The 15,093-nt window shown below is 45.5% G+C and overlaps 1 protein-coding gene and 2 long non-coding RNA genes across 3 annotated transcripts in view; all 3 read right to left on the bottom strand.

Annotated features, from left to right (window-relative positions):
* LOC140699576 (trafficking protein particle complex subunit 9-like) overlaps positions 1–15,093 on the bottom strand; it is a 325,083-nt gene that overhangs the window by 116,859 nt on the left and 193,131 nt on the right. The gene's annotated exons all lie outside the window — the stretch shown is intronic.
* Positions 1,789–5,546, bottom strand: LOC140699615 (uncharacterized). The gene is made up of 2 exons (XR_012077826.1): positions 5,464–5,546; positions 1,789–1,893 (listed from the first exon to the last, which is right to left on the bottom strand). It is a non-coding gene; the product is annotated as an uncharacterized lncRNA (long non-coding RNA).
* LOC140699591 (uncharacterized) lies at positions 6,897–10,235 on the bottom strand. Its single transcript, XR_012077798.1, has 3 exons — positions 9,998–10,235; positions 9,291–9,479; positions 6,897–6,958 (listed from the first exon to the last, which is right to left on the bottom strand). It is a non-coding gene; the product is annotated as an uncharacterized lncRNA (long non-coding RNA).

Here is a 15,093-nt window from a genome sequence, read left to right as displayed (position 1 = left end):
AAATAGCGAGAAATATGTAGACTCTATCTCGTACCGCGTTGCCAGGATTAAATGGGTAAACGTCTGTGCTGCCCACTTCCCTGGGTTTCAGCATTCTCCAGGCAATCAGTGCCAAACTCAGAGGCATTCTCCCCTGTCTTCGTCAGTCTGGGATGCTGTAACAAATTACCGTGGGTCGGGTGGCTTAAACAACCAGCATGTTCCTTAAGTTTTGGAGACTGAGGTCAATGTATCTGGGAGAGAATAGCCTTCATGGCTCGAAGATGGCTGTCTTCCCTCTATCTTCATGGGCCAGAGAGCAGAGAGAAGCAAGCAATCTGGGACCCTTTATAACGCCACTAATCCCATTCATGAGGGCTCTACTCTCATGACTTCACTTTATCCTAGTAATCACCTCCCAAAGGCCCCGCCTCCCATACCATCACCCTGGGAGATGGGGTTTTGACATATGGATTTTGAGGGGATGCAAACATTCAGCCCACACATCGGCTAACTCTCCCCAACATGCAGTCATCAAACCTGGAGCTAATATCAAAGTAATGTTTATATCCCTCTGCACATTTCCATTCCTGCATCCACTAACACTGAAGCCCTGTTATTTTACTCCTTATTTTTCTGGTAGAGATTTAATTGATTCCTCTAATCCAATGCTCTCCTCACTCCAAACAGTCGTCTTAACAGCCCTGCCAGGTAGGTCTTCCTTAAGACACCTTCCCACTGCACCTGGTTGTTTTTCAGTATAAATGTCAGAATCCTCTCCACACCCCAGCCTAGACCTTTAATCCCTTACACTACCGCCCACTATGTTATTTTTCTATTACCACTGTAACAAATTTCCATAAGCTTAACAACTTAAACCAGCACAGATTTATCACCTTATGGCTGTGGAGGTCAGAGATCCAACACAGTTCTCATTGAGCTAAATTCAACTTAACAGCAGGGTTCCTTCCTTCTAGAGGATCTAGAAGAGAATGTTTCCTTGTTTTTGGTTTTTTTTCTAGCTTTCAGAGGTTACCCAACTTCCTTAGCTTGTGCCCCACGACTTCCTCCATTTTCATGGCCAGCAGCCTTTCTGAACACTGCTCCATGGCTACACCTCCCTCTGAGTTTAAACTCAGCTGGGCTATGTCCTCCATTTTAAGGACCCTTGTGATTACATTGGGCCCACCTGGACAATCCAGGCTACTCACCCTATTGTCTCATCTCAGGATCCCCTTCTCCCCTCCCACTCAGGCATTATGTATGTGGCTGTGACATTCACCTTGTGTGACATTTCCTCTCATGAGCAATTTAAGGTTCAAGGCACTTATGAATGACTTTTTGTTTTTCTTTCTTAGTCTTTCTACATTCAGTATGTGTGGTGAGATTATATGAATCCTTTTTATTTGTGGCCCTCCACTAATCTTTAATAATGTATCACGGGTTTAAAAGGCTAATAGACAATTTAGAAGACAGAAATCCTCTAAGATTTTTCTCCTAATATAATCTGTCATCCCTTTTACCATGTACAGAAACATGTCACAGTTGGCTAACCTGTGGCGGGGGAGGGACATGATTCTGCCAACACACTCCCCTCATTCTCACCAATTTGATGATCGGCTAACCAAGGATCTATGCTCCCCGCTTCGCTCACTTCCTCCTCCTTTTCACTGACTATTCTGTTCCCACTGCTACCTTCATTCACCACATCAGGATTTCATGACCACATTCTTCTCTAAATAAAGTGGATTTCTTGCATCTAATGTCTGATAACTGTTCTTATTGTATATGCACACACTGACCTACACATAACTCCACCGATCTCTTTATTTTCCTAGAATCGTCCAGAGGAATCAGTTCCATGATGATGATGATGATGATACTGACAGTGATGACAAGGGCCTCTCAAGGATTCTGATAAAGAGGGAATCAATAAAGAGAGGGAATCATTTAAAAAATTGCCCCAGAAACCGGCTTAAAAGTAAATAACTGCTAAAGTGTTTAATGAAATTGACTAATATTTAACTATTTTTAAAACTTTGTAACACTGAATTTAAAATTTTAATGGGAATTTTCATTCACCCCTAACCAAGATTCAACTCCAGGACCAAAATCTAAGGAATTCTATCTTCTAACAAATTGTCCACTAGCCTTTTAAACATGTGATCCTTTAAAAAGGGTAATTGCTGGGCTGAAAATAAGCAGGATTCATATAATCTCACCAGACACAGTGAATGTGGAAAGACCAAGGAAGAAAAACAAAAAGCCATTCATAATGTCTTGAAACTTACGTTGCACAGAGGAGAAAATTTTAGCCAAGTTGAGTGTCACATCAACATGACGCCTGAGTGGGATGGGGAAGCTGATCTGCCTCATCAGACATTTATGCTGATTTGTTAGATGCCAACACAGTTTCCTCATTGGATTTGCTTCTAATAATTATGGAAGAGTTTAGGCTCTACCAAAAGCAGACTAAACATTTTCCCCTGCCGCCAAATCTCTGGACTGAATGTCCCCAAAAGAAGGACATGATTATGTTTCATAGGGAAGTCTTCTTGAGAAGCAACAGGCTTTTCAAGTGCAGAACTGCATGTCCCCCCATGGAGGGCTGGAGGAGGGCTAGATGGGACACTAGAAAAACATCAGGAGTGAGTTCAGATACTGCTTCTCAGGTCGCCAAAGTCAGCAGTGCTATCTCTAAGGATATGTCATTCTCCCAAAATTTCCATGAGTGAAGGAGCCTGTGAACACTAAGGAGGTTTTTAAGACACAGCAGCACATAATTTACATCACAACTCAATTACAGTATGTTTTGATATTTGGAAAATAATTAGCCATTGCTCTTTGAAACTGCAACAGTAACAATAGAAATAAAAAAGACTGAGACGTCTTGGAGACAACAATCAATAAACAATTCTAAATCTGCAGGATTTCTTGACAATATGCAAGCAATGAGCTAGATGTGTGCTGCAGATACCTCTTACTGCAGGGCTCACTGCTGCAAAGCATAGAACTAGTTTTCTCAGCAGATATAGGGAACCAAGTCAAGATTCCTAATTTTGAGAGATTTACCATATGGCTGGAAAGATCAGACAAGTACATACAGCCAAATATGAATAAATGTAATCAAATAATATGAAATGTGAATGGAGCCAGAAGAAAGACAAATTCCTTTCACCTGGGATCTAGAGAGACTTCTGAAAATGCGGCTTTGGAGATGGCCAAAGACATGGGTGGAATTTTGGTAGAACAGGATGTAAGGAATTTAGAAACTGATTGTAAAATTCATATAAAAATGCAAAGGATCCCAAATATCCAAAACAACTTTGAACAAGAAAAACAAAGTTGGAAGACTTACACTATCTAATTTTCAGACTTTATTTTATAAAGCTACAGTAATCAGAATGTATGCTGTTGGTGTAAAACAGGAAAATAGAATAATGGAACAGAATAGAAAGTTCAGAACTAAACAAACACTTATATAGACAATTGATTCTCAAAAAGGATGCAGTGGAGAAAAGGATCTTTTCAACAATTAGTGAGGGAATTGTTAGACAGTGATATGCAAAAAAAAAAAATGAACTTTGATCCACACCTCACAAAATATACAAAAATTAACTCAAAGTGGATCATAGATTTTAATAAGAAATCTAAAACTATAAAACAGCTAGTAGAAAAAGCATAGGCTTAAGCTTTATGGCCTTGGATTTGGCAAATATTTCTTTGCTATGACACCAAAAGTATCATCTATTTTAAAAAGTAACTGATAGAGTGAACTTTACAGAAATGAAGACTCTTCAAAGCTCTTCTAAACACTGCTAAGCAAATGAAAAGACAAGCTATAGACAGAAGCTATTTGCAGATCATATGTCTGGTAAAGGTCTCTCTTTGTGTCTGATCCAGAATAAAAACATTTCAAAACACAATAATAATGCAAACACCTGAATGAATGAATGAGGCCAGAAAACACACTTCAATAAAGATATCCAGATGGATAATAAGCATATGAAAAGATGCTGATTAAAGATGCCATTAGTCATTATAGAAATGCTTTTAAAAATCACAGTGAGATACTAGTTCACATATATACTAGAATGTATACGATTAGAAAGATCGACCTTACAAAGTGCTGGCAAGGAAGTAGAGCAACCAGAACTGATACATACCACGAGGAATTTACAATAGCACAACCATTTTGGAAAACTGTTTAACAGTTTCCTTAAAAAAGGTAAACACCTATCTACCATTTAACCCAGATATTTCTCATCTGATGCTTTAGAAAATAAAAGTGTATGTCCATAAAAAGACTTGTAACCAAATATTCACTGCAATATTATTTATAATAGCTCAAGTTGGAAATAACCCACGCATCCATCAAGAAGTAAATGGAGAAACAAAGGATGGTCTAACCAAACACTGTTCGCAATAAACTATTCAGGAAAAACTCAGCATTAAGCAATACTCTGCTATGAGAAAAATAAGCTATTAATATAGCAACACATATGACTCTCAAAATAATTACACTGAATGAAAGAAGTTAGACAACATAGAGTAGATACTGCATGAATCCATTCATACAACGATCTTGAGAATGCAAACCAGTATGTTGTGATAGAAAGCAGATCAATGGTTTCCAGGGGAATAGACGGGGAGGGAGGGAGGGACAACAAAATGCAGGAGAAGAGTTTTGTGGGTGATGGGTATGTTCACTGTCTTGAATGTGGTCATGGTTCCTTGGGGATATACTTATGTCAAAACGCATTAAGTTGTACACTTTAAATCTGTGAAAATTATTTTGCCAAGTATACCTCAAAGCTGTCTTAAGAAAAAAGGCACTTTTGTCGACGCAACTCAGGGCCTTATTGGAGTGAGATGATCAGTCTCTCACCCTGTCTGCCTAACGGGAAGGTAGAAAACCTCTTACAGAAGATAAGATATGGATTTTTCATTTGCAGTGTCTGCCATGTAATAAAGAATTTCTAGACATGCAACATGTCAAGACTATATGATGGATAAAATGAGAATAAGAAATATTAGACAAAGGATGCAAACCCCCAGGTGATGTAAGCATCAGAGTTACCAATAAAGGCTATAAAACACTTTTAATATAATCAAGAAAATAAGGAAATGATGGGAGAACAGATAACAGGGTCAAGACTTTCACCAGAGAAATATATTGGAATGTATTTTTAAGAAAAATCAAACAGATACTCTAGAACTGAAGCTTTCAGCTCTGGAAACAGGTAAACAGAGCTAATTAGGATCCCTTTTAAGTAAAACTTTCAGTAATGCCGTATAAAATACAACAACAAAAGTAACACAGAGATAACTATGGAGAGAGAAGTTCCCAGGAGACAATAAAAAGAGGACACTTAACGCAAAAATGGTAATCTTGTGAGCTGATGCCACAGCACCCTGGAGGGAAGGGGTTTTCATCTGCACATAAATAGGGATACAATGTCCATTAAGAAAAAGTGTCCATACCAGATGTAGAAGTCTTCCTTTATAGAAACCTCTGCATAAGACGTATTGGACGACTTGACTCTTCACTGAAAGGAAGACTCAAATTTCTCCACCTGTGCACGCAGGAAAGGGGTGAAACAGCCTGTTCTCTAGGGAAAAACAAAATCTCCCTTAAAAAAATCTAATCTCCAAGCCCCTGCTTTATATGAATGTGGAATCCATATTGATACTCCACTTAAGATTCCGGAATTCCCAAACTGAAAAATATAATTCAAGGTTGAACATATCACCTGGAGCCTTAGGATAAGCAACACAAAATTGTTCTCTAGGGAAACTTTATAAACCAGGATGTAAGGGACAATCATAGGAAAATAATTGTACTCACTATAGAGAAACTCCCACAACTCTACACACACACAGACACACAACTATAAACAGAAGAAAATAAATGCCACAGGGAAGAAAGAGCTCACCGTAAAACACAGGATGATTAATATTCCAGAGCCTAAAATTATGAAATAATCTAAGAGAGAGCATAAAATAAGTATGACTGAATCATTAAAAGATAAAATGAATCTTATGTAACATAATGAACAATCAGGACATCATGTAAAAGAAAGCAGATCAATTTTTTTATAGAGCTAAACAGAACTTATGGAAACAAAATACAGATATCATTTGGTATATAAAATTCAATGTATGGGTTAAGTAACATTTTAATCTTCAATATCTAGGGTGTTCATTAAAATTCAACAGTAATCTCTAAAGTAATTGTTTAAAAAGAGAATAAAAATAAAGAAGTCAAAATGAAGAATGCAAAATACGCCGGTCACTATTCTAAGTTCTCCATCCATTTTATCACTTAATGCTCACAGTCTTTGAGGTGGATAGTACCACTTTTTGTATATGAAGAAAGTGAGTCTCAAAGGGATTACGTATCCTGGTTACATGGTTAGCAAGGGAGGGAACCAAGCTCAGATAGGCTGCCTCTACACGCCATGCTCTTAACCATGACTGCAAGGGATATAACCGGCAGAAGAAAAGCAGCGCAAAGCAAATAGAAATCACAAAACAAGATGCCAGAAATACATCATCACTAATCACAATGTATTTAGATGAAATAATGAGTTAAAAGATTTACAGATTTCATTTGTTTACCTGAGACAAAGCAGAATTAAAACTTACAACTGGTTGAAAGCTTAGAAGAATACCAGAAAGAAGTCAAAAGTTAGAGCCAGAAAAAGAGACACCTGAGAAATACTAATCAATGGAAAGGGAATCACTCAAGACTCCCACAGGTTCATAGGTACCTGAAACCCACCTTGGCCTGACACTTACCAGCTCTGTGCCTGAGCAAAACACTCAATCCCCCGGAATCTTCGTTCACTCACCTGTGAATGTAAGGAACGATCCCTCCTTCCATCCGGCCAATTTGTATTGACTGCTGTGCCACGGGTACTGGTCAAGACACCTGAGGTCCGTCAGTGAACAAATAAGGATCCTTGTCCCTGTAGGACTGACGAAGAGCAGAACATAAACTACAGTCGTGACAGTCATGTGAAATATATGGTATTCTAGAAGGTGATAGAAATAATATGATCAGGGAGAGGGGGTTTCTGGGGCAGAGACAAGGGGAAGGCAGTTTCCAGTTTAAAATGAGATGGCCAGAGCAGGCCTCACTGAGGACCTTGAGAAGGGGGTGCTAGTTGCTGAGCTTCCTCTAACACAGCACCGCACACTGGGTGACGGGAACTACAGAGGCTCACTGTCTCACAGCCCTGGGGGTGGGGAGTCTGCAGGCAGGGTGTCAGCAGGGCTGGTTCCTCCTGAGGGCTGGGAGGGAGAGGCTGGTCCAGGCCTCTCTCCTTGGCTTGGAGACGACAGTCTTCTCTCCACATTTCATCACGTCATCTCCCATGTACACGTATCTCTGTGTCCACATTGCCCCTTTTTATCAGGACACAAGTCATACTGGATTAAGGCCCACCCTAATGACCTCTTCTTAACCAATGACCTCTGCAACAACCCTATTACCAAATGGGGTCATGTTCTGTAGTCCTGGCGGTTAGGACTTCAGCATATGAGTTTGACAGAGACCGGCCAGGGCAACAGGCCTGTGGGTGCAAGTCTGATGTCCCCAAGGGCCAGCAGGGAGGCCAGTGTTGCTGGAGCAGAGTGAGCCAGGGAGAAAACCGGAGATGAGCTCAGCTTGGGGAGGGGGAGGAAACCTGTAAGGTCACCATAAGGACTCTCGCTTCTTCACTGTGTGAAATGAGAAGCCATTGCAGGATTTTGAGCAGAGAAGATCACACCCAGGGTCTCACTCATGCCTGACTTAGGCGATGAGGATGAAAATATTTAGGCTTTTGAGCTGATAATACATAGACTACATGTTGGACTTTGAGTTGATGGTGTAGTAAATGAGACTCTGGAGGGTGTTGGGATGAGGTGGATGCATTTTGCATGTGGGATGGACAAGAACCAGTGGAGCCAAAGGGAAGAACTTTGCAGAATAATGGCCCCCAATATGTCCACGGTCTGATCCCTAGAACCTGGGAATATGTCACTGTGCATGGCAAAAGGGACTCTGCAGGTGTGACTGTCAAGGACCTTGGGATGGCAGATCACTGTGGGAAAGCAAACGTCATCACGGAGGTCCTTAGAGGAGAGAGGCAGATTGGTCAGAGACAGAGATGTGAAGTGGCAGCAGAAGTCACAGTGACACAGGGCCCTGGGCCAAGGAGTATGAGCACCTATGCAAGCTGGGAAAGGTAGGAAGATGAATCCCTCCCAAGAGCCTCGGTGTGGAACATAGCCTTGGCCACACGTTGGTTTTAGTCCACTGACATTGACTTTTCACTTCTGCACCCTAGAACAGTGAGAAGATGAATGTGTATTGCTTTAAACCACTGAGTCTGTGGTCCTTTGTTACAACAGCAATAGGAAAGGAACTCAGGAACCAACATGAACATGAACCACTGGCTGTCTGCTGTGCTGGCAGGAAGTCCTTAGTCTCTGATCCTGGGGGAGTCTCCTGTCTTCTGGCAGCATCCACAAACTACCTCATGCTAACTTGACAGCTTGCAGGTGGTCAAATCATAACCCTGCACAGCTCTTGATATTTAGTTAATAAAAAAGATGGTGTCATCATGGGTATTTTTCCATTTTTAAATACACTTCAGTCTTCTAATTGAGAGACCATGTAAATAGTTTTTAATCTTAATAATAAATAACTGTGGTTTTATTTGGTTACTTAAATTATGAATAATAATATTCACATTAGTAAAAGTTATTAAAATCAACATTCTTCAATGAAAATATCAAGTTTCTTTTTGCATGAACATGTATTAACTACAAGAAATGTTCCATGCTTTGTTCTACGAATTAGTGTTAGGGTCTTAAAGAATAATATTTTCCTCAAAAGATATTATAGCAAGGGGATTCCTTTTGGTGGAACAGTTCCTACATAAAATCTGGTGCATAAAAATGATAGAAATCAGGAGGCATTATAAACACAGAAAATTTTTAAAGGAATTAAAAAACTGGATGTGTGAAAACAAAGAATCAGAGAATATTCTGGTGAAATAAAAGTATTTTTCAGCTTAAGCAAGACACTGGGTGAATAAATCTAAAATGAAAAAACCACCCAGAGATTAGCAGCGAGTCATGCATGCAGTGTGACTGATCAAAACCAAGTTGTTTCGAAACCAGTGTTCAGGCTTGCTGCCTTCATGAATCAAGTCCGTGTGGCACCAGGCCACTTTGAATACATGTTGATGAGGTATTTATAAGCCCTTCAACATCCCAGCTCCAAGCCCACACACACGAGCCAGACGACCATCACCTACACATCTGCAAAACACACAGCATGGTGAATAGCACTTTTCTTGCTCAGTAGCCGGTGGCAGGGTAGTGTGAGCAGACAGATATACAGGGACACAGGGACACAGAGGCACCTCCCCTCACTCAGCTGAAAAACTTCCGTGCATTCCTGGGGACAGGATTGTCATAAAGTGCACCATGCATTGATCCTCCTCCTAGGAAAGAAACGACAGTGTTGTCCTCAGGTTTGAGCAAGGGTGGCCAGGGGATCTCAGAAGAGCTGTTTTAGCACAACCAATGGAAATGTCGGCCACCGTGACCACGAGAGACAAGTCTCCTTCCATCCCGGTAGGCACTTGGGCTCCTGATAGAACTGGGCTCAGTAAAGGGTTGAGTAGAAGGCACAGACCTGAGGGGTGCCCCAGCAAGAGACAGGAGGTAGGGCCTGGTTTATGCTGCCATCAGGAATTTTCAAAACAGCAGAGCTGAGATGGATCATCTACCCCAGACTCCTAGCCTTAAGGTTAAAAGGGTGGCAGCCCTGACAGGCAAAGCAACATGCTAAAGGCAGAGCGTGGTAGTGACAGCGCCAGATGAAACGCACCGTGCCAACCCCATTCAAGGCCACTGACACTGAGGATGGGGCCAGGTTTCCCAGTAGGAGAATGAAACAGTGTAAATACTTTGTTCCCCCCAAAACCCCAAATTTTTTTTTAAAGGCACAAAAACTCACCTTAACTAGCTCTCTTCTGAGGGGGCTCTCTTCTGTCTCTGTCTTTCTGTCTGTCTCCATTTCCCTCTCTCAGACACAAACACATACAATTTTGTGAAAGGGCAATTCCTGCCATACAAAGACAGAGTTCACATCTTCAGAAAGACACTTGACAAAGCAAGTTTCTCAATTCAAGTCTTTGTGTGAGGTCTGAGCAAATGGCTTATTTTCTAGAACAATCGGTGGTTCCAAAATCAGGAGATCATCTTCCCCAACGGAAGAGTTCTGGTCTGTATTGATGAAGTTGGGGATGTCACATTTCATGAGCCTGTTCAGCTCCTCCTCTGGCCACCTGCTGCATCTGAAGGCTTCCTGGAGCCGAATATCACTGTCAAGGGCAATGGTTGAGATACCAGCTTTGGCCTTGTCCAAGTGGTCCACTTCATTGATGTAGCAGGGAAAGAGGGACCTAGATTCGTCATTGCCCTGCCAGAGAACACCTTGGGCACCAGCGGTCTTCCAAAGTCTGACACAAAGCTGTTAAGTCTGAATCTCTTCTCGGGAGACTCTGCATTGCTATAAAGAATACCAAAATAAAAGATCGCTCACACTCTAGCTCGGTGACCTGAAGAATCATAGTTTTTGCCATCTACTGAGAATAAATCCCTGCACAGAGCACGCTTACAAGCACTGGAAGTGAGAGACATCACTTCTGAACACATACAATTAAACCCAAGGCAAAAGTCTCAAGTGAGGGCCCTAGGACCATCCTGAAAAGACATCGCTCCCTGAGAATCCTCAATATTGGTGCCTCGAACACCAGTGTTTCTCAGTGGGACACTCAGATAATCTTCACCAGAATTAAAGTCCTTTTAAAAATGCAGAATTCTGGGGTACACACCCTCAGAGCCTCCAGAGGTAGGGACCGGTAGTCTGTATTTTCATAGCCACCAAGATCACTAACCATGCTCAGGTTTAGCAGCGCGGTCTACATCGGGTCACCTGAGCATCGACAATGCTGTCTCACGGGGTGGGGGGGCCATGTGTGTCAGGGTGCTTTCCTACCCACGTGTCTCCCCTGATTCTCAGAACTGACAGTTCAGCCCCATTGGGCAAGAAATACCACCATTTCACAATGCATACGCAGGGCGCCCGACTGACAGATACAATCAGTGATAGGAGAGGGGACAAAATTCAGGTTCCTGATCCCTTGTTTCACTTACTGTGGGACAAATGATCAGTTCAAGGGTAATAAATCAGTGAATGAGTGAATAACATGACTCTCGTTAGTCCAATGAGTGCCTGGAAGAGCGAGCCTAGGCACACTGAGAACCATAACAGCCCATCTACTTAATTTCCATCCTCCTCAGATTTATGTAAAGGTTACTTCCACCCAGGCAGTGACTCCTTAAAGGCAAGAATCATGTCTGAACAAACTCTCAAATCCAGAACAGAACAACTAGGCTCTGGAGTCTGTGTTTAGCGAGTGTTGAATCTCAGTGATTCCAGCTCTTACACCTTGCCTTCCCATCCCACCCCTCACGATATGGCCCTTATGACCAGTTCTCCCGGGGCTGGGGCCACGGAACCCATTTACAGGACTGGAAGAATCTGATCATATAAACCATCCCCCAGATTATCATCAAGAGTCACCTGCATTTCAGGAATCGGTAATCCAAGAAGCTTTGCAGTTCAGGCAGGTGAGGGACTTTTATATCAGCTGTGTCTTCTACTGTGACTGCCTGGGTAACATCAGACAAGGAATTATCAAAAGCCTGAGCTTTTCCTTTCAGGAATAATCTACTAAACAAATCTCGTTGACCACTCAACAAATGTGATGTAAAGATCAATGATTTACACAAGAGTACAACATTCACTAGGTCGTTGATTTTGAATCCGACAAAAATCATTTGAGAAAGATTGACAGAAGGTAGCTTTAATGCAAATTTACGTATTCTTACCTTTCAGTAAATCATCTTCTTCCCCTACTTATCACTTCACCCAAGTTTAAAAGATGTTTGAGAACAGGGATGGGTGTGCCAGCAATCTGTGACCCAATAACCTAAAATGTCACCTAGGAAAAAGAGGGAAGTAACATATTTTTAAAAAGTATGGTGAGGACAGCAGGGCCATCCCCCAACTCCACACTAAGAAGCTCTGAGTAATAGCTTTCCTGTCTGCCTGGGGCATCAGCTGATGTGAAAACCCACCTAGAAAGCACACTGTCCAGCAGCTCTTCCATAACACAGGCTACACTTTCTCAGGATTAAGAATTGGGCCAAGTAACCCCTTCACTGAAGAATAAAGACAAAGGAGAACAAGAGAGTTCTTCCCCTCCCAAGGGGAGAGCCCAGACCTTGGGCTGCATGCACTGAGCCCACCTCCCAGGAGAAGGATAAACTGGAGAAGGACGTCCTGCGAAACTAGGGAAGCAAAGGTAGAGATGGGAACAAATTGACCAGCTTGCCAGGGACAGCCCCCTCCGTTGCTGCATTGGTGGCTGCCTCAGTCCCCTCAGCACATCCTGCCCACCTCCGGTGGCTAAGCTGTCAGAGAAACTGTGCTTTGCAACCTGGGGCAACAGAGGCTGACCCCAGGCCAAGCTGCTGGGGAGATGGGAGCTAAACCACTAGCTCCCAAGAGGCAGGCCCCATACTCTCACCATCACCCCGCCGCCCCCCAACTTAACGCACCCCCGTGACAATATGACCCTGAGATTTGTGACCTGGGAACGAGAGGCAGCAGAGGCCGCCCCCACATCAGGCCTCCAGAGAGATGGGAGGTTATCCTCCAGCCCGCAATAGGCAGTAACCCTCTCCTCTCCACCCCCTGATCTCACCACACCCACCTCCCAGGAGCAACCTGACCTGGTGTGGTTTGTCAGGCGAATCTTGGGCAGGAGAGGCCGTCCCCAGGCCAGGTCAGGGGAAAGGAGAAGTGGCCCCATTAGGCAGCTGCGACGGCTGGCTGCCCCTTCCCCTCGAATTCATCGCGCCCGCCTCCCAGGAGAAAGCTGACCTGGAGATGGGCATCGGGCTTCTTGGGCAGCAGAGGACGCCCCCAGGATTGGCCACGGGGAAGAGAAGGGCAAATTGACAAGCTCCGCCCTGCAGGCCCTCTACCCTCGACATCAGCACCCTCGCACCTTAAAGGCACCGCCCAGGGAGCCCCTCCCCAGCAGGCTGAATGGGACAGGTGTGTCTGCTGATCTGGGTCAGGAGAGGCCACTCCCACACCATGCCATCGCGGAGACGGGAGCCAATCTACCAACTCCCCAATACATCCCCATCCCCCCGCATCAGCCACCGCTCCTGCCCCCTGACCTCACAGTGGCCTCCTCTAGGGAGCAGGCTGACCTGGAGATGGACGTCCGGCGAACTTGGAGCAACAGGGACCGCCCCCAGGGCAAACCATGAGGAGAAATGGGAGCAAATGGACCGGCTTCATGGGAAAACGCGCCGCTGCTTCCACCACCCCAAACGTATCACGCCCGCCTCCCGGGGTCAAGCTGACTAGGATACACGTGTCCCGTAACCCAGGGCAACAGAGACCGCCCCCAGGACGAGCCGCGGGGAAGATGGGAGTAAATGGGCCCGCTCCACCGCTGCAGGCCTCCGACCCCCGCCACCCTTGCACCCTGACTACCCTGCCTCCCGCCCCCAGCAGGCAAATTGGGACAGGGGTGTCCCGGGACCTGGGGCAGCAGAAGCCGCCTGCAGGCCACGTGGTGCAGACATGGAGCTAATCCACAAGCTACCCCGGGGCAGCCTCCCTATCCCCGCAGCCACCAACTTACCAGATCCCTGACCTCACCGCACCCATCTCCCAGGAGCAAGCTCACCTGGAGTCGGACCTCAGGCAAATCTCCGGCGGCAGAGGTCGCCCCCAAGCCAGGCCGAGGGGAGAGAAGTAATGGAGCAGCTCCCTGGAACACATGCCCTGCCCCTGCCGCCTCCGAAGCCGCCTCCCAGGAGCAAGCTCATCTGGAGACCCGCGTCCCGCCTCTAGGGCAGTAGAAGCCGCCCCTGGCTCCGCCGCCGGGGAGAGCGAAGCGAATTGACCGGCTCCCCCGCGGCAGCCCCCCTACCCCCGTGGGCCCCGCAACTTAACGGCCCCGCCCCCACTCCGCACTCAGCAAGCTGAGTGGGACAGGCGTGTCCGGCGACCTGGGGAAGCAGAGGCCGCTCCCAGGCCCAGCAGCCGGGACAAGGCAGCTATTCCACCCGTTCACCAGGGGTAGCCCCGCTCCGCCCCTCTGCCGCTGCCGCCGCCCGCTGACCTAACCGCCCCACCTACCAGGAGCAAGCTTACCTGGAGTGCAACATCTGGCGAATCTTCGGCGGCCAATCCCCACCCCAGGCCAGGCTGCAGGGAAGAGAATAAATAGACCGGTTTGCCCGGGCAGCCTCCCAACGGCCACCCCCACCGCCGCTGCCGCCGCCCCAAAGCATTGCAATAGCCTGCTGGGTCAGGCTGACTGTAAGGATGTGCACTTGCCTTCTAATCCTGGCCACGTCCCTGAGCACCTCCCTGCATCCCTACACTCCCTGCACCTCTGAACCCCTGCTACACTCTGCAATTCTGCACCCCTCCACCCCCACATCCCCTGAAATTCCTGCGCCCTCCACAGCCCCTGCACCCCTGTCACCAGTTACACTTTTGCACTGCTTACACTCCTGCACCCCTGCATGTCCCACACACCACTTCTTGGGCCTTTGGCAGAGTCTCTGCTGTTAGACCAATGCACAGGGACTCACTCTTTGCCAGTATATGATGCATCAGTGGACGTCAGGGGTTGCCTGCAGGAAGGTACATGTTCCCGGTCACTAGCCTGGGCCACTAAGGTGATCTCTGTGCGGTCACCCAGGACGAGTTCAGAGATGCTGTTCTCTGGAAAGAGAGGAGTTGAAACCGGTCTTGAGGTCAGAGCTGTGCTCATCAGGCCGTCCACGCTTCATGTTTTACACAGGGCTTCGGAGAAGTGAAATGGATCCGGCCAAGTAAGACCGGCCTGCTGTGCGCCCACCTCAGTCCTGGGCTCTGAGTCAGACCGACTGGCTCCCACACTCAGGGCCCAGTTTGGGCACCTGAATGGTCCCTTTGAGGCATCCCATCAG

This window comes from Vicugna pacos, chromosome 11 (genome assembly GCF_048564905.1).
Source record: "Vicugna pacos chromosome 11, VicPac4, whole genome shotgun sequence".
Lineage (NCBI taxonomy): Eukaryota > Metazoa > Chordata > Mammalia > Artiodactyla > Camelidae > Vicugna > Vicugna pacos.
The sequence above is the reverse complement of the archived record's forward strand: the minus strand, read 5'-3'. Positions and strand labels throughout refer to the sequence as shown.